Genomic DNA, 21,908 nt, shown 5'->3' with positions numbered 1-21,908 from the left:
GACAGCTCTCGAAAATCGTGGCATTAGGAACACTACGTTCGAGCACAGGTTTGAGTAACCCTATTAAAATCAATGGGAGCATTGTACCGCGGATAGTACAACGCTCGGGACGCCGTGCTAATAGCGGTAAAAAGCGGTGTGTGTGAGTGACCTACGGGGCTACAAACAAATTTTCATGTAGTGCAGGAGATGCGTCATGTTTGGAAAGATTACAGATTACACTAAAGGGCTAGATCTTATATGGAAATTTGTTTTGCAGCTGTATGCAGCACGATCTAGGTATGGGTACAGTGGGTTGTGGAATAGAGGCCCAGGGGGAGGGCCCTGAGCTGAACTTTTGCACGTGGGCCTCTGAGCCTTTTGTTACGCCCCTGTGTGGCAGCATACCTCAAGCTGACTTAGGGTATGTGTACACGTGGCAGAAATGCTGTGAAATGTCCGCAGCAGAAATTGCAAATTCCGCAACATTTCTGCATCCAAAGAACAGACAAAATCTGTACCTTTGGTGCGCATTTTAACTGGAAATCAGCCGCATACCCGCAGCTGATTTCATACTCCCCTCCTCCGAGAGCTTCCTGCAGTCAGCGCTCCCTGGTTTCTGGTTCCCTGCGGCCTGGTGAGGTGGGGCACTGCTGGTTAGGTGAGGCCATTAATTTCCAGTAAAAATGCGCACGAATGGTACAGATTTTGATTGTTTTTTGAATTCAGAAATGCTGCAGAATTTGCTCCATCTTTTGTTTAAACAAAAATGCACTTTTTATAACGATGGAGGTAAAAATTATATGTTCTGATAAGCCCCGCCCCCTGACCACACCCCTTTGTCCTGCTTTGACCCTGGAAAAATCTTGTCACCTTAGCCATCTCTCAATTTCACACAATGACTACTGTATATCGGCTGGGTTTTGACACCCGGCCAATATACGGCATCCCTCTCTGCAGGGGAAGCAGACTGGAAGAGCCGGGAGCAGTGCTCTGAGCTCCCAGCCCCTCTCCGCCCTTCGCCACTATTTGCAATGAGAGGCGAGGAGGCGGAGCTACCCCAGAACTTAGCCCCCCCTTCCTGCCCCTCCCATTGCAAATAGTGGCGAGGGGCGGAGAGGGGGCGGGAGCTCAGAGCACTGCTCCCGGCTCTTCCAGCCTCCTCCCCCTGCAGAGAGGGATGCCGTATATCGGGCGGGCTGAAAACCCAGCCGATATACGGTCGTCTGAATGCACCCTAATACACATGGCTTTTTCTGAACATTTCTGACACAAATCCCTTATCCAAGTGAATGTGCGCATTAAAAAAGCGGATTGCACATGCATCATGCGGCTGTAATTGGTTTTTCTCCCATTCATACATTTATGTTCTTTTTTTTATGTGTGTGAAAAGCGGATGCAAAACGGATGGAAATTGCGCGTGAATAAGTTTGAAACGCTTTTCGTGCATCATAATTACCCGTGTGGATACAGCCTAATTGCAAAAACACATGCTGCATGCTCTAATGCACTCGCCACTACAGAGCGTATAGCGCAAAAACCAGGTTTTTTTCGGAGTATTCAAACTGCTACTGTGCGCGAGTTTGAAAAAAAGCGTGAAGATAAGTCCTGCCCTATCTCTCTCGCACGTAGCAAGTCTTATATCCTGATAGTGGAAATGAAACCATTGTGCCGTCAAGATAAAACGTGTCCTTTTGTTTTGATGAAGAGAAATCTCAGCGTCAAAAATATGCTCCTGTTGCGCAATTTTTTTTCAGGAAGTCAAAAAATCGTTCATCTGAAAGTACCCAAAGGAAACCATTGGTTCTTTTAGATGTAATTTTTTTTGATGCACCTACTTAGTGTCAAAACGACACCCATGTGAAAAAGCCCTAAGGCCGGGCTCACAGAAGTAACTTCATTGTGCATTGCGTGAGCAATGTACCCACGCATGATGTGCGGTGTATAGAGTCAATGAAATTGATTTTCATTGATCCATTCACAGTCGCGAATATTTCTGGCGTATAATACGTACGTAAAAAGAACGCCGCATAATGGGACAAAATGAAACCACTCAGAATTCAGTGGTTTCGTTTTCACTAGCGGAATTCTAGCCCGTACAATTAACGATTGTACTAGGTGCGAGAAAGATTTAGCGGCACCCATCTTCCTGCCTGTTTCTTCAAACCCCTACACTCTAGCGCAGAGTTTGAAAAGCCCCCGAAAGGGAAGGGATTCCCCTCATCCAGGCGCAAATACGCTGTCGGTGAGCGTAGTAGCGCCTATGGCAGTGGGAATAACCCCTTACGTGCGATCGAACCCATTGTTTTCTGTAGCTGCGTAATAAATGATGTGCATACATAATTAGATTGCGTGCATGAGCCCAGCATTTTGTAGAACAAGCAATTTCTCTTGCGTGCGCATCGGTGTAGTTTACTGTACTTTTTCTATGCATGCAAGGCATGTGCATTTGCGCGCGGCAAATAAATATGCACCAATTGAAATGGCCAATTAGTCTAATGAGTTTCAGATGTGTTCTTTTTCCTGCGCAATTACTCAGTTTTCACATCATGTCCTGGCATATTTTGCATGCATTTGCGCATCCCCATTGACTTCTTTGGGAACCTCTGGTGCGCAAATACACATGTAAATAGAGCACGCTGCGTGTTTTGCAACCAAAATGCGCAGGAAAAATACGTGCATGTGAACGAAGTAATTGAAATCAGTGGCTTCTATTCCCTGCGTATTGCATGCGCAAATTTTGCTTGTGCAATTACACCCATGTGACGTCTTCCCGATTCTTAAAAGAAACTGTCAGAAGTACTCATCCGAGCTCCGTGTCACCTAGCAAACAGTGTATGGACTTTCTTTTTATACACTGCCCTGAGGAGAGCCAACAAGATACAGTTGGGCACAGCCGTCAAATGAGTGCCCCTTTCTTTTAGCAGTTGTTGGGGTTCTCAGCACCACCAATCAAAACCTTTTGACATATTACTAAAGACCTCTCGAAAGTTATTTGAAAGTTTATTAATGATTAGTCACACTCCGGCAGCTGCAATGCAGGGAGGAATATTTCCTGTGAAGTAAATGGTTAAAGTCCCAGTGTGCCAGTTGGCACCATCTGAGCAAATAGCGATGATGATGATAATAACCTCCCTTGTGTTTTCGTCTCATTCGGACACGGTAAAGTGATTGCATACATGCAAACAATATCTTATTACAGCCGAAGAGCAGTGCAAAGAGGCTGGACAGACATCTGTCTGGGATGATTTAGTGAATCCTGCACTGAGCAGAGGGTTGGACCCGATGACCCTGCAGGTCCCTTCCAACTCTACCAGTCTAGGATCCTTCCAAGCAAGGTTTACAGGTAGAACGTGTGCGCGCACAATAGACATTGCTAGCAACGGATAAGCTGTGCGCTGAGCACGCAGCAGGAAATGTTACGGTAATTTTCTTCGTAGAGGATTCTTTAATAGAATGTCCTTTTAACTCTTTCCTTTCCAGAGTGCACAGCTTAGAGGGAGCAAAGCTGAGAATATCCAGACACCGAACATGAAGACGTCCCTGACTAATCAGAGCAGAGGATACAGTGAGAAGCGAGGAAGATAGAACAGCAGCCAATGATCAAGCAGGATACATGCGGGGCTGCATACACTGTACATACAGCTGGAGGAGGAGATGTGTGTGTACTGTCTGCTCACGTGATCTGCTGCATCAGTCATTGGCATGGCTGGCATGTAGTGATGCTGCTGCTGCAGGGCCTGGGCTGGTGAAGCGAAGGCTGCGGGGCATCCTGTTACTGACTTAATGGCTGCACTGGGCTGATTAGTAATAAGGGTGTGACTGGTAAGTGTCTCCACTTCTTCCTATTCTTATATACCAGTATTGTTGTATCAGCTGGTTATACTGTTACAATAAACAGGAAGCAATGATAATAAGTATCAATGTTTTGGCCAGAAAGAAACAATGTAGCGATTATTGAAATTGTACAAACGTTTATAATTCTATTCACATTCTGCTACAGCGCGAAAATAGATGCAGCCACACAGCACATCTCTGTCTTCTGGGGGATTTATTCTTGTTTTTTGGTATTTTTTTTCCAATAAGGGGATAATTGGACAGAGCGCTATCACATATTCCTTATGCCACTCGTCCTTGTTGGATTTAATCCTGGTGTTGACCAAAAAAAGTGTGGGGTGCAAATCCACTGCAACACAATTATGATGTGATTCCGGTCGTACTTTGTGATGTGGAGAGCGAATGGTAGCGCAGGTGAGTTGTGAGTCAGTGTCTTTATGGCTGGGTGTGTGGCATATAGTAAATAGGTGACACTCTTTACACTCATGGAAGTTATGTAGAGATGAGCGAGTATACTCGCTAAGGCACGTTACTCGAGCAAGTAGTGCCTTAGTCGAGTATCTCCCCGCTCGTCTCTAAAGATTCGGGGGCCGGCGCGGGTGACAGGTGAGTTGCAGCGAGGAGCAGGGGGTAGCGAGGGGAGAGAGAGATCTCCCCTCCATTCCACCCTGCTCTCTCCCCGCCGGCCCCCAAATCTTTAGAGACGAGCGGGGAGATACTCGGCTAAGGCACTACTCGCTCGAGTAATGTGCCTTAGCGAGTATACTCGCTCATCTCTAAAGTTATAGTATCTGAAGTTTTAAAAAGTTTCTACACAATATGCCCGCAGATTCAGGGCTATTTCACATGACCATTTTTTTGCATATTTTTGCGTGCATTAAATATATGCGTACAAAACATGGGGAATGAAACCCATTGATTTCAACGGATTCGTTCTAATGAGCGTGTTTTGCACACATGGAAAAAAGTAGAACGTGCTCTGCTTTTTTTGCATTTTGTGCAGCAAAGACCCCCCTAGAAGTCTATGGAAGGTGTGCAAATACGCAAGGGAATGCATGAAATACCGCGCAAAATGCAAAAAAAAATAACATATCTGGAATCTCATTAGGCTAATAGACTTTTAATCCATGAAAAGGGAGTGAACTGGCCCTGTGTGCGCAAAAAGGGACAATACTATTCACAGACACCTGCGCAAATGTACCTCACTCAACCTCGTCCATGTGCAAATACTTTGTTCTGGGGGAAGCGTTTTTGTACATATGATTGTCTGAATTAGATCTCAGTCTGAGGCTGCATTCACATGAACGTATATTGGCTCGGTTTTCATGCCGAGCCGATATACGTTGACACTCTCTGCAGGGGGGGGGGGGGAGGATGGAAGAGCCAGGAGCAGGAACTGAGCTCCCGCCTCCTCTCTGCCTCCTCTCCGCCCCTTTGCACTATTTGCAATGAGAGGAGGCAGGACGGGGCGGGGGGGTAAGTGGGCCGAATTAGCCCCGCCCTGTCCCGCCTCTCCCCATTGCAAATAGTGCAGAGGGGCGGAGAGGAGGCAGAGAGGAGGTGGGAGCTCAGTTCCTGGCCCTGGCTCTTCCACCCTCCCCTTCCTGCAGAGAGAGACAAGGTATATCGGCTCGGCGTGAAAACCGAGCCGATATATGTTCATGTGAATGCAGCCTGAGAGTGCAGTTTACATCGGGCGCTGATTGCGTACATTTCCTTTTCGTATTTTCGTAGATCACTAGGGCCGGATGCGCAGCATATTATACAGGAAAAATTTGCACATGCAATACGCAGTGAACAGAACCCATTGATTTTAATGGGTTTCTTCACATAAGTTTATTTTGCACGTGTGTTTTGTTTCTGCAAAAGAATGATGCAGCAGGCTCCATTTTCCTGTACATTTGCGCCGCGAAAGAGCACATATTGCACAAATTACACTAACTTCATTTCAGTGAATTGGATTATGGTTGCGTGCAAACATGAAATGCCCATTGCGCAAATACACAACGTAAATGTGTGCATGAGGCTGGCTCCACACGGGCAATCGCGATCTTGCTGCGAGAAAATTGCAGCAAAATCACATCTTTAGGGCACCCACCCACTGGCGATTTTTTTCCCTGCGAAATTCGCAGCATTTTTTTCTCTGCAGGGGTCTATGGGACTTGCAATGTTAAAATCGCGATCGCGCAAAATCGCGATTTCGCGGTAAATTGCGATTTTGCGCGATCGCGATTTTAACATTACAAGTCCCATAGACCCCTGCAGAGAAAAAAATGCTGCGAATTTCGCAGGGAAAAAAATCGCCAGTGGGTGGGCGCCCTAATTTACTGCGGTTTGTGAGCGTGAACGATGCTGCCCGTGATGAAATCTTACGACTTTTTATCGCATAAGTGAATAGGACGTTGTAATATTCCAATTGCATTGCATTTGTAGCGTTGCGATGCGATAAAAAGAAGCCTCCATAGGGATACATGGGAGATTAAAAAAAAATAAATAAAAAAAATCGCTGAAAAATAGAACATGCCACGATTTTTTATCCTCTTCAACATTGCATCAGTGAAAACCTCCCAGATGGGAAGGAAACTGTTGTAAATCATTGGTTTCATATTCTGCTTTCTTACTGACTATCGCAACAGGTGAAAAATGCGTGATTTTCTCGCCCGTGTGGACCCAGCCCAAGGGTTTCATCAGGCAATCCTATTTGCACATGTAAAATATACATGCATAATGCACAAAGAATAGAACCCATTGATGTCACTGGGTTTGTTATGAAATGGACACAGTCCATGCGTAGCCTGTACTAAAATAGAACATTCTGCGATTTTTCGCTCACAAGTGGAAAATCGCAATTGATTTCTGCTCATGGGCAGGAAAAAGCACTTCTGCATAGCATGTAAATGGCAGGTATTTGCTGTGGAATTCGGGGGTGGACACCAGCCCCAGATTCCGCAATGCAAATCCATCCGCATGCAGGCGGCCTTACACGGCACGATTCTCTTGCAAAACACTTGTTAGATCAAGCGGTTTGTACGATAATTGCGCAGACCTAAAAATCGTAGTTGGTCCGCCGCTGCATCGTTCTGGGTAAACAGGCAGTCGTTCATCTATGAAAGATCTATGATTACTTCTGTGTTTTAAATTCTTACTTATCTAAAGGGGTATTCCCATCTTAGATTCTCTGGCTGAGATGGGAAAACCCAGAAGCTCTGTTTTGACTATCTGTTAGAAAGAGTCGACAGCTGTTTCCATATTTTTCATTGAAGTGAATGGGAACTATGGAAACAATGTAGTGCGCTGTGTACACTTTTACTGTAGCTCTCATTCACTTCAATAAGCTAGAGTGCTGCGCTGAGCACTCGGCTCTTTCTGTAGGCTCCAGCTAGGTGGCCGGTACCCACAGCTATGAAAAGCTGTGATGGTAATAACCCTTTAATTATAACTTTGTCATCAGTTACATCCCATAGAAATTAAACAGCGGGGTCTTTTAACCATTTCCAATCCAATTTGTATTCTGGTTTTCCTAGGGGGCTTACTCTTTTTCTGCTATTATACAACGTCGCCATCTGCTGGCTAAAGCCAGTACTGCATGAGGTGACATGTTGGATAGGCTCCGACAGCAGAGAGGCTGGCAATATGCAGTAAGAGAACCCCGATGGACGTCTTCCAACATCGGAGCTGTACAGCCTTAAATCATAATGTCTTTAGACGTCAGACAGTGGATTGGAAAGGGTTACGGTGACGCTCACACCCTCTGCCGTAGGTCCTGCCCTGTTTCTGATTTAATCTATATTAAAAATTGATGACAAAACTGATTGACCTCATTGATAATAAAAAAATGATTGCGACGGATCCTGTTTCTGCAGAATTTGTTACATATTTACGGAGTTTCCATGTAACTTTCTGCTGCTTACAGTGAAATTGTCATCTCTAGATATTATCAGATGGGTGCATAAAACACATATATATGCCGGTGTACCATCTTTTCTAATAAACTTTGATTTTGACTCTTTTATCCTCAGTATGTACAGAAAACTTAAAATATTCTTATTTTCGTTTGAAATTTCTAAAACTGTAAGTTATATCATTGGGTTTATACAGCGTACAAAAGTGGTGTAATCACAGGCCACCATATTGCTGAATCGGGGCCGTGTTGCAAAGCAAATGCCATAGTTTCAAGAATGCAGAGCCACAGCCATGAGGGAGATTTCACACACAGAGTTTTGGGGAAAACAATCAAAAAAAGAATCTTTTGCCATGCTTTATGCAGCAAAAATGCTGTGACAAGATGTTAAGGCCGGTTTCACACGGGCGATAAAATCGCGTGAGTTTTGCGCGATGAGAGTGAGTGAGAACATAGAATTATGTGACGAGATTTGCAAATCACAGCATGTCCTTTCTTTTTTTCTAGCCCTATGGAGCCTCTTTTTTATCGCAACACACAAAGTTGCGAGAAAAACGCGAGTGGCAGTGATGCTATGAGCGATTTTTCACAAGAAAAGCATCGTTGACGCTTCAAAATCGCCTGAATAAAGCTGTGATTTTTCCGTGCTTTTCTTACAGCGATATCATGATCACCAGTGTGAAGGAGCCCCAACTGTAGGTCAATATGGACGGAAGCAACATGCTACAAACATTGTTTTTTTTGTGCCATTTTTATCACTTTTGCTACACTTTTGGGTTTGTTTTTTCCAAACACATTATGCTTTATCAGGCATTGCCCCAAAGGCTTCTGTACAGGAAAAAAAGGCGCCCGAAAAAAAAACATAGGGGATAATTATCTGATTGGTCCGGGTCCAGTTGCTGGGTATCCAACCAATCACAAGAATTGGTGTGCTGAGGATCTTCGAATGAATGGAGCAAAAATAGTCAAGTTAAGTGTTCAATAGAGATGAGCAAGCATACTCGCTAAGGACAATTGCTTGATCGAGCATTGTCCTTAGCGAGTACCTCCCCGCTCAGGAGAAAAGGTTCGGCTGCCGGCGCGGGGGAGCGGTGAGTTGCGGCAGTCAGCAGGGGGGAGCGGGGGGCGGCGGGAGAGAGAGATCTCCCCTCCGTTCCTCCCCGCTCTCCCCCGCAGCTCCCCGCCCCCGCCGGCACCCGAATCTTTGCTCCCGAGCGGGCAGGTACTCGCTAAGGGCAATGCTCGATCGAGCAATTGCCCTTAGCCCTTAGCGAGTATATTCGCTCAACTAGTGTTCAAGTATCTCCTGCAGGCCCATTAAAATGAATGGAGCAGTAGTTTGCGTGTGTGACCACCGCGCCTTGCATTCGGGGGAGTTTAGTTCCCATAATTATCAGTGGGAGTCCCAGCAGTCAGATAGCTTATTTTTATTGGACGACCCCTTTAAGCTATTTGACATTTTACTCATTTATATAGCTCCAACATATTCCACAATACAAAGATTGTTACTCACTGTCCCTATTAGAGACTCAAAATCTAATTCACAAATTTTGGAGTTTGTGAGGAACCCTATGCAAACACATGGAGACCATACAAACTCACACAGATGTTGCCCTTGGTTGGATTCATACCCATGACTCCAGCTCTGCAAGGCACCAAATGCTAACCGTTGAGTCATGGGTGGGCTGAAGAAGTCTCTACTAAGTGTTCTGTGCATGGATAGGTGAGACCATGGACAATGATTGCATGAATTGTGATGTATGGTAAGAAAGCTCAAATAGTCAACTAAGTTTATGTGGTGCAGCATTCCCACTACAAACAAAGTGTATAAAATATTGCTACCTTATAAAAAAGCAAGTAAGTCCCTTTAAAGAGGTTGTGCCAAGATGGTATGCTTTAGACCCTCCTCTATGGCCAGACTAGAGAGTAGCTATCATCCAGGTGGACCATGCATTGTCTTATTTAATTACATGACAACCAATCATGTGAATGGCCAGCCTGCTTACTGGGGTGCGGTGAGTAGGACCTATGGCGATCAGCTGCATTCTGAATAGAGATGAGCGAGCCTACTCGGCCACGCCCCTTTTTCGCGCGAGCACCGCGATTTTCGAGTACTTCCGTACTCAGGCGAAAAGATTCGGGGGGCGCCGTGGGTGAGTGGGGGGTTGCAGCGGGGAGTGGGGGGGGGAGAGGGAGAGAGAGAGGGCTCCCCCCTGTTCCCCGCTGTTACCCCCCGCTCCGCCACGCCTCCCCCCGCCCCCCGGCGCCCCCGAATCTTTTCACCTGAGTACGGAAGTACTCGAAAATCGCGGTGCTCAATCAAGTAATTACTCGAAACGAGTAGGTTCGCTCATCTCTAATTCTGAAAGGGACAGAGCATGTTGGTTGGCACAACCCTTTTAAAGCCTCCTTCACACAGTAAAAAGGCCAGTATTCTTTACAAGTAATATACCCTTTTTATGATGTTTTTAGGTGTATTTGGTGGCAAGTTTTATTTAGTGTCAGTTTGTTCATGCTTTTTTTCCTGCCATTTATCATGTTTTATTGAGAAGCCTATAGGTAAAAAAACAGAGAAATGCCAAATCCAGACTATACCACTAACCAAAAAAAATACCAGGAGCCAAACGCTTGGTATGTAGTACATTTTATATATCATTATAGACTGTTAAAGTAAAATCTGGCCACAAAACAAAAAGGATAGGTCATCCCGAGGATAGATTATTAATAGTTCATTGGCTGGGGTCCACCACTTGGACCCCTGATTGATCACCTGTTTGGGCGCCCGCCGTCACTGGTAAAGCGTAGGGTACTGGGCAGAAGCAGATGACTCTGACCCCTGTCTAGTAACTGGCACCAGTAACTGCTGAAGCAGCTCTTGTTAATGGGAGCTACACTTGCAGTTACCAGCGCCGGCCACTACATGAGTCAGAGCTAAGTGCTTCCAGTCTGCACCTTGTGTCTTGTTGGTTACAATGGGTGCCTGAATAGCTGGCCAGTCCGGGTCCGACGCCGGACAGTCAATTATTGTTACCCTGTCCTGAAGATAGGTCATCGATAAAAATACCCTGGAGGACCCCTTTAAGGGCTTTTACCCACTAGCGATGGGAAAACCCAGAAGCTCTGTTTTGACTATCTGTTAGAAAGAGTCAACAGCGATGATTATGAAACCAATGATTTTCAATGATTTCATACTCGTTTGCAACTTTACACTCCAGCTTCACATCGCAGAGAAGAAATCTGTGATATCACTCAGTGCTTTCAGTGTGGCCAGCGGCAGCAGCCCTAGACCCATTGAAAACATAGGGAGTACATCACGGACCTCTGCTACAGCTGTGACAGCTGTGGCAGGGGTTTCCTTCATCTCCTCAGGGACCTCGGCGATGAAGGAATCCTCTGCCACAGATGTGACAGCTGTGGCAAAAGTCCAGGATGCTATCCCATTGCTTTCAATGGGGTCGGCGCTGCTGCTGGCCCCATTGAAAGCAGTAGGTTGTAGGCAACCCCCACAGTGATGATTTTCGCGAAAAGGGCTTGAAATATAAGCCCTTCCCTGAAAATCATCCCTAGTCATTGATGAATGGCTAAGTGCTGCCTGTAATTGGCTGAGTGCTCAGCCAATCAGCACTCCCTTTCAGGAGGCAGGGATTTTTAAATCCCCGCCTGCTGAAAAAGCCTGACAGCAGTGCATGGGAGCCAGCCGGAGGGCGTGCCTGAGCGGCGGAGAGGAGCCCTTCCTAGAAAATCATCGCTGTGAGGGTTGCCTACAACCCACTGCTTTCAATGGGGCCGGCAGCACTGACCCCATTGAAAGCAATGGGATAGCATCCTGGACTTCTGACAGCTGCCGGCCCCATTGAAAGCATTTAGCAATATTGCGTTTTGTTTGCGCTGCGAGGCGAGTGTTTTCACTTGCTCTCACAGCCCAAGAAAAAAATAGCGCCAGTGGGTGTGAGCCCTAATACTGAATTAACTATAATTTGGAATATCAGGCTAACTATATATATTGCTATATACATTACTTGAAATCACTTACTTTGTTGCAAGTACTTTTTAAACCTTGTGATATTGCTCTGCCATGAAGTGCCCCAGTCACGTAATTCATTCCAGAAGTGACATTGGCTCCCCGTGCTGTCTGCTATTTATCTAGAGTATGACTAATAGTCTACGCTATCACTAACTACACAGTTCATCAGATTACAAGAGGGAAGTGGTGGGAGTTGCCCACTATCCTTATTTAGGGCTTCTTCACACGACCGTGTTTGTGCTGGCATTTGTGCACGCAAAATCTGCATGCGCTAAACATAGAGAATAGAACCCTTTAATTTCAATGGGTTCATTCTCATAAGCATGTTTTGCGCACACAGGAAAAAATAGGACCTGCTCTAGTTTCCTGAGTTTGCACAGCAGAAGTCCCATAGAAGTCTATGAGAGGTGCAAAATGCAGGGAAAAGAACACATCTGGAGCTCATTAGACTTAAAAGAGCCATAAAATCCACAGAAAGGGTGTGTCTGGCCAAAAAATCCACAGCCTAGTGTGTGCAAAAAGTTCAGTCCTACTGTGTTTCCCCCCAAAAAAGACCCTGTCTTATATTAATTTTTGACTCAAAAGAGGCAGAGGGTCTTATTTTCAGGAGGGTCTTATACTCACCTGGCCCATGGCATCTGAGTCCCTCACGCGGGTCTCTAGCGCTGCGGCAGGCTGCCGTGTTCTCAGCATTGACACAGCACTCTCTTTCTGGTGACTAGGCTTTGAATACCCTGCCTCCAGCAAGTGAGTGCTGTGATTGGATTACAAGTGCCGCTGGCTCAGCCAATCAGAACCAACACTCGATGAATCAATCACAGCCACTCAGTGATGCCATTCACTAAATAGCTGTGAATGATCGAGCATCGGCTCTAGTTGGCTGGTGCTCGCTTGGTGGAGGCGGGGTATTCAAAGCACCGTCACCAGAAAGAAAGTGCTGTGTCAACACTGAGGACATGGCAGCCTGCAGCGCGAGGGACTCAGATGCAGTTTTTTTTCATGTAGTGTAGCTAGGGCTTATTTTCGGGTGATATATTTCAAGCCCCACCTCCAAAAATCAGGGTAGGGCTTACTTTTGGGGAAATACGGTATGTGCAGACGCATGCACCACACAAGGTAATGTACCTCTTCAAATCTCGTTCATGCGCAAATATACTGCGCTGCACCCGGCTCCACATGACTGTATACGAAAAAGTGCTCGCCGTAGTGTCACACCCTTCCCCTTATGTGTTTTTGCACCTTCGATAGACTTCTATAGGACTTTTGCTGTGCAAAATGCAGGAAAATAGAGCAGGTCCTACCTTTTCCCGTGCGCAAAATGTGCCTATGAGAACAAACCCTTTGAAATCCATAGGCTCTGTCCTTTGTATTCAGCGTTTAGATTTTGCATGCACAAATATGGTCGTGTGAAGAACCCCTCAAATCCAAAAAAGTTAAGATTCTATATGGCGCCTCTTCTGAAATAATTTTCTAGCCAAGTTGTCGCTAAAGGTAACAACGTGAAAAGGGCAGTAATGATGGGTGAGCTGCCATGGAGTGGCGCATCCAAACACTGCTAATCTGTGCTCATCAGCCATGCTCTTATGTATGTTTGCTCTTTATGTGACTTTAATGTCATGAGATTGAAGGCAGTTGGTGCTTGTCATATGAATACAGTGTATATCCACTCCATCTGGGCGATCGCTTACTCTATCCGGGGAGGATCGTTTATAAATAGCACTAAATAGTTTGTTGAACTTATAAAAATGTTTTTCTTTTTTAACTCCGTGCTGACTGCACATCACTTTACACGCTGTTTTTGAACACATTGTTCGCACCTGGTTACAATAAGGATCTGTGTATACCATTCTTTTCCTTTTTGTGTGGGTGCACATTTTTTTTTGAAGGAAACCGTTTACAGAACGATAAATGGATTTTTTTTGTTTCATTCTTGGGAAGAATGGGGATTCATGCTGCACTTTACAGTCACATTGATTTCACTGAAGAGAATTTCCATGCAAGACTTGTTGGCTGTGAATAGTTGAGAAGTTAATTGAAAAGTGGCGGTCGGTATGGTGGCAGATCTTGTTACCACATCTGCAAAAATGGGTGCTGCAAGAGAATAGAAAAAGGGCAACAACTCCGTAAGTAGAAAATCATATTTGACTGTGCTATTCCTTCTTTGTAATGACAATCTACTGCAAAATAGTTGAATTGTTGAAAATCAACAGCAAGTCCTCAAACATGTGGCAAATTTTTAAATGGGGTTTTAAAATCCTCATTCATTTCCAATGCACTGCAGTTTGGCGCAGGATATCTACATACATAAATTGGCCTCTTCAAGTGACCGGACAGGGGTTAAAGGCTTGTCTCCTATAAGAAGTGTTGGTCCCAGTGTTCTTATCAAGTTGTACTTTAGCAACAACATAATAACAGACTGTAATCTAATATAAAAAATCCTACACGCTGTTTCTTGCACCACTCTTTGAGCACTGTGCCTCAGCTTAGGAGGATGATTTTGGTGTCATTCGACTCCTTAGATTCTCACCACCGCAGAGAAGCGGCGTGGAGAGAAAGGGGGAGAGAAGCGGCGTGGAGAAAGAGGGGGAGAGAAGCGCTGTGGAGAGAGAGGGGGAGAAAAGCGGCGTGGAGAGAGAGGGGGAGAGAAGTGGTATGGAGAGACGGGGAGGTAAGCGGCGTGAAGAGACGGGGAGAGAAGTGGCATGGAGAGAGAGGGGGAGAGAAGCGGCATGGAGAGGGGGTGAGAGAAGCGGCGTGGAGAGTGAGGGGGGATAGGCGGCGTGGAGAGAAAGGGGGAGAGAAGCAGCATGGAGAGAGAGACAGGGAGAGAAGCGACGTGAAGAGACGGGGAAAGAAACGCCGTGAAGAGACAGGGAGAGAAGCAGCATGAAGAGACGGGGAGAGAAGCGGCATGAAGAGATGGGGAGTTAGGCGGCGTGGAGAGACGGGGAGAGGAGCGGCGTGGAGAGACGGGGAAAGGAGCAGCGTGGAGAGACGGGGGGGAAGTGGCAGGGAGAGACGGGGAGAGAAGCGGCGTGGAGAGACGGGGAGAGAGAGGGGGAGAGAAGCGACGTGAATAGAGAGAGGGAGAGAAGCGGCATGGAGAGAGAAGTGGAGAGAATCATCATGGAGAGAGAGGGAGAGAGAATCATCATGTAGAGAGAGGGGGAGAGAAGCGTCATGGAGAGACGGGACAAGAAGCATCATGGAGAGAAGGGACAAGAAGCATCACAGAGAGAGAAGGGACGAGAAGCATCACGGAGAGAGAGGGGGAGAGAAGCATCATGAAGAGAGAGAGGGGGAGAGAAGATTCATGGAGGGAGAGAAGCATCACAGAGAAAGAGGGAGAGAAGCGGCATGGAAAGAGAGGGAGAGAAAGGCAGCATGGAAGAACAGGTGGTGAGAAAGAGAGACAAGCGGCGTGGAGAGCGGGAGATTCACAGCAACCATTTTTCCAAACATTTTAAGTTTGTGTAGCGAGCATTGGGTCAATCTAGGCAGATAAAAAATTAAAACATTTTAGTCTGGCCACAAGGTATTTGTTTCATCATGCACTTTTTCTTTTAGAGATCCTTGCAAAGGGCTTCTTCACATGGGAGTGTATTTGTCCCGTTACACGGTTGTGATAATCACAGCCACATAACAGGACAAAAGAAGACCCCTGATTTCAGTGATTTTGTTTTCACTAGCGGGATTCTCGGTCTTTAATAGTATAGGCAAGAAAAGATAGGACTTGCCTTATTTTTCTCGCATCTAGTTAATACTATATGTGGGAAAAAACGAGGCAGGATTTTCCTTCTGTTTTTTTCAAACTCCTGCACTATGGCACGGAGTTTGAACAGCCCGAGTGAAAAAAAGGCGTTCATACACAACTACACTCCATAGCGGTGAGCATAGTTGCGTATATGGCTGTGTGTTTTTACCCTAATAGTAGGGATGTGGCCCCCTGTGCACACTGACACAGAGGTGTCAAACGCTCGAGGGTTACTTTCAAGCGGTTGTCTATACACACTTTGTATTCCATGCATATACTTTAGATGTGTAGTATGGACACCATTGATTTGCATTGGGGTATTCAGATATGCATTTTTCATGCACGTGAAAAAAATCATAGCATGTCCTATTTTGGTCCATAGAATAAATCGAAATTGCCAAATAAAGTCAATGGCAGATAAACACAAAATCTAAACAAGTAGTGAATATGCAAAGTTTCAGTCTGAAAACGCTGCTTATTTTGCAGGCCGAAATTGCATAAGCCAATGTGAATGACCCCTAAATGTAACTGCCCCTTTAGGGCTCCTGCACACCGGCGTATTTTTCATCAGTATTTTGAGAGCCCAAACCAGAAGTAGAACGTAGAGAGAGGAAGTGGAATGGGAAGATTTGCATTTCTTCCGTATTTTGGACCCATTCCTGGTTTGAAGGAGCCCTAAAGGGGGTTTCCCGCTATCGGTATTTCCTGGTTGCTGCTGACCAGGACATGTGACTGCTGCAGCCAATCATGAGCAATAGAAGGTCACTGCTGTCACCAGTGATGGGCTGCAGTAGTCACATTTTGTGGTCAGCAGCAACCAGGAAGTACAGAGTGGCTGTGAAGCAATTTTAGATGGTAGGAAAGCCCCTTTAAAATGGCTGTGGAGGTCTATGCACAACAATGCCTCCATAGACCACCATAGACCTCTTTATCACCAAGCTTCCTACCTTGGAGATTAGCTAGGTTGTCTGGGTAGGGCTGCCAGAGCTGTGCAACCACCTGTGAGTTCTGAATCCAAGATGCCACCCACTCTCTGTACCCATTTTGCAAATACTGTGAAAATAAGACCCTGTCTTATATTAATCCCCCCCCCCAAAAAAGAGGCACAGGGTGTTATAAGACATCCCCCAAAAATTATACTTACCTAGAAGGTGCCGCCCAAGTCCCTCCAGCTGGTCTCCAGAGTTCCAGCAGGCTTGCTTGCAGTTCTCAACCGCCAACAGAAGATCGCTTCCTGGTAACACAAGGGCCCCCTCGAGGCTCTGATTGGTTCTCGAGCACCGTGCCTCAGTCAATCAATGCATCGCTTGAAGAACCAATCACAGCCATCACATTGTTTCTTCGATCAGAGCCATCGCTTGCTGGAGGTGTGGGCTTACGAACCCTGTTATCAGCAAGCGATCTTCCGTCGGCGGCTGAGAACTGCAAGCAAATCTGCCAGAACTCAGGAGACCAGTGGGAGGGACCAAGACTGCACCTGCTAGGTAATGTGTTGCATGTAGTGTAGCTTTGGCGTATTTTCGGGGGAGGGCTTATATTTCAAGCCTACCTGAAAACAAAGATAGGTCTTATTTTAGGGGTAGGTCGTATTTTGGGGGAAACAGTAGAATAGTGGAATGGTCGGGGTCTGATGCCCAGGGCCCCCACAGATCAGCTGTTTTCCAGGCCAGCATGCTTTGGCACTAAGGTGATTTCAGTAGGAAACAGCTCCGTTCCCACTGCATTAACCAGGATTGGTATTGCAGGCAAAGTTCCCATTCATTTCAGTCGGAACTTGGCATGCAATTCCAAGCCTGGGCACTACGGTAAGAACGGAGCTGTCTGTTTCCTGCAGAATTCAGTTCAGTAGATGAGTGCAAAAGGCTGATTGGCAGGGGTTCCCCAGCCAATCTAGTATTTTTGACCTATCCTGAGGATAGACCATCAATAGTTTACAACTGAAAAAATACTTCAATGTAAAGACTTGTGTTTGGGCGTGATGTATCAGAACCTTAATCCTTGACTCCTAGTTGACAGGGTCCTGACTCACCATCCGCTAATTGCACATTACTGTCTTAATTGTTAAAAGGGAGATGAAGACATAGCATGTTGTAAATAAAGAAGAAACATTGTAAAATACACATCCAGCGCTGCCAAATGCTTTGTGCTTGTATATTGGCAGCCGAGTACTGAAGACATTCATGCAAATATGGTAAGACAACATTAGACGTTTTCATGGTGTTTATTGTTATTTCTGTTCCCAGTAACATAATACTTCCTCTTTGGGAAAGCCGTCCAAAAACAACATATAAAATTATAGTCATTCAGCTGTTTGTGAGTGTTGTGCGTGTGCAAGTATAAATGCCATGTGTATCCTTAAAAGTTTCCTATATGTAATAGGTATGGTGTATGTGGATATGTGTATATATATATTACAGCTGCAGATACCCTGTTTCCCTGCAAATAAGACGTGCCCTGAAAATAAGCCCTAGCATGATTTTTCTGGCTTTTTCAGGATGTAGAATAATTTTTCAGGATTTTTGAGGATGCTTGAACTATAAGCCCTATATTATAATTAAGCCCTAGTTACAGTTAATTAAAAAAGTCAATGTAAATAATGTCCAGGCAACTTTACAAATGTTAAATCTTTTGGAGCAAAAATTAATATAACACCCTGTCTTATTTTCAGGGAAGCAGGGTACATGTATCAGTGCTATCCACAACAAAGCAATGAATAGGTAAAAAGGAACGCGTCATCAGAAATTGTCCTATCGCATGAGTCAGGTTGTTAAACATATTATTAAGAATTTTTTGTTATTTTTGTTTTATTTCAAACTCAGCGTTTTACAGCTAAAAAAGTGGCAAAATGTTGTGCAAGCCCTGTTTAAGAAAAAATTTTGCAACTTTTGCCTATTTGTGCCATCCTATTGCAACTTTTTAAAAAGGGTGGGGTTTTCAGGAGGAGTTGTAGCCACCAGTCCCAACACATTTATGTATAATGCACACCATAAACTAGTGTAAATTATACCAGACATCTACGCCTTGCATACATATCTGTGGAGACACATGTAGGTGCAGAGATACGGTTATTGAATGAAAAGGCGCATATCGGCAGGGATCATAATAAGACCGGCTCAAATGCCAGTCTTAATAAATTACCCTATTGTTATAAAAAAAATGCTGCAAGATAACTCCATTCAAGTACAGATATGGAAAGAATGAATGATCTTGTTTTGTGTTCCTGGGTAAATTTACATGGTGCGGTTCTTGCAGGACTGCTGAGAATTGTATATCACAAATGCATGCATTGGCAGGGGTCTGCAGCTAGCACCGGTGAAATATATCAACCCTTTCCAATCCACTGTCTGACGTCTAAAGACATTATGATTTAAGGCTGTACAGCTCCAATGTACGAAGACGCCCGTCGGGGTTCTCTTACTTTACATTGCCACCCTCTCTGCCGTCGGAGCCTATCCAACGTGTCACCTCATGCAGTACTGGCTTTAGCCAGCATATAGCGCCATTGTATAACAGAAAAAGAGGAAGCCCCCTAGGAAAAGCAGGATACAAATTGGATTGGAAAGGGTTAATACGTCAAAATGCGGGATAATTTGCAGTAAAAACATATGTGTTTATAGCTGCATGTTTCTTCACTCCACTGCATGAATAGACCCTCTCCACTGAGTGCAGTGAAGAGGGGGTTGCACACAAACAGGCATTTTAGGGTTAAAACTGTTTATTGTGGACCTTTATGACCGATATTTACAATAAGATACATGGCCCGGGCTACTTTTACCGTCCAGGGCAGGACGCCGAATCACATTTTACAATATTGGAACCAGGAAAATTAAGCATTCCTCCCAAGCATCATATTAATCATGGAATAGTCTCATGAGTGAACTTCAAATGTTGTTCGGCTTATGCAGCTTGCAGAACGGGTGCTTGTGGGAACTTTTGTGGATGTTCATGGGAGAATCAGGGCGGAGAAGAGAAATGTCTGGCTAATGTCTGGTGAACTGTTGAAAAATATGAGTGAGTAAATGTCCCAGCGGTTTGCTGTGGACTTATGTAAAAAGTCTCCTACGTGCGAACTTGGCCTCAGTGTTAAAAATACCAATCCGTTTTTATTACTAAAGCATTCATACCTAAAGCTCCTCCCCCGTTTGTTACAGGACTAAATGTTTTTCCTTTCTTAGTTTTTATTAAGATCACAGTTTCATTAGAGAAAAACTGCATCATGTAGTAATAATATTTTTGCAAGCCGTATGATGTTTTTAATATCTTCCTTCAGTAATAAATTCTAACTAAGCGAATCATATGTTATACAAAATAGGATGTTTTAACCCCTTAAGGGCATGGCCTATTTCGGCCATAAAGACGCAATGATTTTGGGGGGATTTAAATCTTCACTTTTCCAGAGTGATATTTTATTTTTATTTTTCCATCAACATGGCCGTATGAGGGCTTGTTTTTTTTGTGACAAACTGTAGTTTTATACATTTATTTTAGAAAGCAAGGAGAGAAAACATCACTTCTGCCATTGATATTTTTTTACAGTGTGAGGGCTTATTCAGACGACCGTATATCGGCCGGGTATTCACGCCAGCCGATATATGGTGTCTCTCTCTGCAGGGGGAGGAGCCTGGAAGAGGCGGGAGCAGTGCTCTGAGCTCCCGCCCCCTCTTTGCCACTCGGCACTATTTGTAATGAGAGGAGGCGGGATGGGGCGGGGCTAAGTTCTGAGAATTAGCTCCACCCCCGTCCCACCTCCCCTCATTGCAAATAGTGCAAAGGGGCGGAGAGGGGGTGGAGGGGAGGCAGAGAGGGGCAGGAGCTCAGAGCACTGCCCCCCTCTCTTCCAGCCTTCTCCCCCTGCAGAGAGGGACGCCGTATATCGGCCGGCGTGAATAGGCGGCCGATATACGGTCGTCTGAATAAGACCTGAATCATACATTATAAGGGCTTATTTACACGAGTGTATATCGGTCAGGTTTTCACGGCCGGCAGATATACGCTTCCATCTAAGCAGTTGCCCCCGTTTCCTCCGCCTCACCGGCACTCTGCCTCTCTCCTCCATTCCAGCATTTGCAATAGGAGGTTCTGCTCTGTCCGCCCACTCCCATTTTGCTGGTTATGGACAAGAGGAGAAGGCGGGAACTTAGCTCCACCCCATCCCACCCACTCCCATTGCAAACCATTCAGAATAGAGGAGAGAGGCAGAGAGCCGGTGAGGGGGTGGGGACTGCTCAGATGGAAGCGTACATTGGCCAGCCGTGAAAACGACGGCGGATATACACTCGTGTAAATAAGCCCTAAATTGCATGATGCATTTTTTTGCATGCTGGTACGATTACAACGATACTAAAATTATTTTTCCTTAAGGTTTTTCCACTTTTGCACATTAAAAACTCTTTTTGTTGGAAATCATCATTTTTTTTCTTACACTGCATTCAAAGTCCCATAACATTTTTATTTTTCCATGGATGGAGATCTGGGAGGGTTTGTTTTGGGGTACATACAGCTTTTTCGATTGCATTTTTTGAGAGGCAAAATGAATAAAATAAGCATTTTACCTGTGTTTTTTTAAGGGATTTTTAATTTTTTTTCAGTGAAGGATAAATAGTGTGTTCAAATCTCTGTACAAGTCGTTATGGATACGGTTATACCCGAAATGTGTTTTGTTTTAAAAATGTTTTATTCTTTCATACAAACAGTGGAACATGCGCAAAAAAAGGTTTTCTCTTGTTTTTTTTTTACGTGTTTTTTAATACTGTTTTTATTTTATTTGTTTGTTTTTTTTTCATTTTTTTATATCCCTGTAAAACTATGATCGCTAAGATAATGCCTTATAGCTAACAATAGTGATCACAGGCCATGGCCGGCATCTGGCTGACATCACAGCGCTCCCGCTGTGAACACTTTATATGTCGCGATGAACTTTAATCATGGTATGTAAGGGGTTAACAGTGGTGATCACTGTTCTCATCGATCCCTCGCTGTTGCAGCCGGAGGCCCGCTATGGGTCATAACCTGTTCTTCTGCGGGATGATGCTGACTCATTTCTGAGCCCGTGTAATCTACAGGATGTACGCTTTTGTCCTGTTGCAATAAGTACCATGTGCCCAGACGTACGTAAGGGGTTAATGACTTTTCAAATTAATGTCTGCTCACATCACATTTTACTATGGGTCTAGCGTATGCATTTGAATAAAGGAAAAATGTATTCAAATGTACTGCTTAATGTACCCATAGACTGCAGTTGACCAAACAGAGTTCAAAAGTGCATACTTTCGATTACGTGTGACTTTCCTCACGTTTGTATAGAAGTTTATTGTTGTATACAGTAGCAAAGAACGTATGCTCAACATATGCATTATTAGAACCTTATGGTCAATAGGAAGCCTATAGAAATACAAAACTGTCTGTTTTCCTAA

General features: G+C 44.9%; 1 protein-coding gene across 3 annotated transcripts in view; it reads left to right on the top strand.

Moving 5' to 3' along the window:
• Positions 1 to 3,271: 3,271 nt before the first annotated feature.
• Positions 3,272 to 21,908, top strand: part of ORAI2 (ORAI calcium release-activated calcium modulator 2) — a 36,997-nt gene continuing 18,360 nt past the window's right edge. Inside the window, exons 1-2 of one of the 3 annotated variants that reach the window (XM_066599642.1) lie at positions 3,272 to 3,325; positions 3,463 to 3,804. The gene's annotated coding sequence lies outside the window, so the exon portion shown is untranslated. Of the gene's footprint in view, positions 3,326 to 3,462; positions 3,805 to 13,797; positions 13,865 to 17,563; positions 17,687 to 21,908 lie in introns of those variants that run through there. The other 2 variants (XM_066599645.1, XM_066599644.1) reach the window with 2 other exon arrangements.

This window comes from Eleutherodactylus coqui, chromosome 4 (genome assembly GCF_035609145.1).
Source record: "Eleutherodactylus coqui strain aEleCoq1 chromosome 4, aEleCoq1.hap1, whole genome shotgun sequence".
NCBI classification, from domain to species: domain Eukaryota; kingdom Metazoa; phylum Chordata; class Amphibia; order Anura; family Eleutherodactylidae; genus Eleutherodactylus; species Eleutherodactylus coqui.
This window is presented reverse-complemented; position numbering and strand designations above follow the sequence as displayed.